General features: G+C 37.3%; 1 pseudogene; it reads left to right on the forward strand.

Annotated features, from left to right (window-relative positions):
- Window positions 1–407, forward strand: part of LOC116700869 (myosin-7-like) — a 25,812-nt pseudogene that overhangs the window by 5,635 nt on the left and 19,770 nt on the right.

A 407-nucleotide genomic window follows, 5' to 3' on the forward strand; every position in this document is an offset into this window, starting at 1 on the left:
CTACGTGTTGAAATCAACCGGAATTCTCCTTTAATGCGACAAAGAACTCTAAGGAGAAAGAATCTAAAAGAGTATGTCCAATGTAGGATTGAAAGGGCAGAGACTAATGTATATTTTTGCATTTTCAGTTGCTGACAAAATTGCATATCTAATGTCCCTGAACTCTGCGGACCTCATCAAAGGTCTCTGTCACCCAAGAGTCAAAGTAGGGAATGAGTGGGTCACCAAGGGACAAAATGTTTCTCAGGTAATGATTTGAAGGAAACATTTTCAGGATAGTTTGTTTAAATAAAAAGTAAAGTTTTAACGATATTACTGATTACTTTTCCCAAAGGTGTACTACGCTATAAGTGCGCTGTCTAAATCAGTGTATGAGAAGATGTTTCTGTGGATGGTGGTGAGAATTA

Source organism: Etheostoma spectabile, chromosome 13, assembly GCF_008692095.1.
Source record: "Etheostoma spectabile isolate EspeVRDwgs_2016 chromosome 13, UIUC_Espe_1.0, whole genome shotgun sequence".
NCBI classification, from domain to species: domain Eukaryota; kingdom Metazoa; phylum Chordata; class Actinopteri; order Perciformes; family Percidae; genus Etheostoma; species Etheostoma spectabile.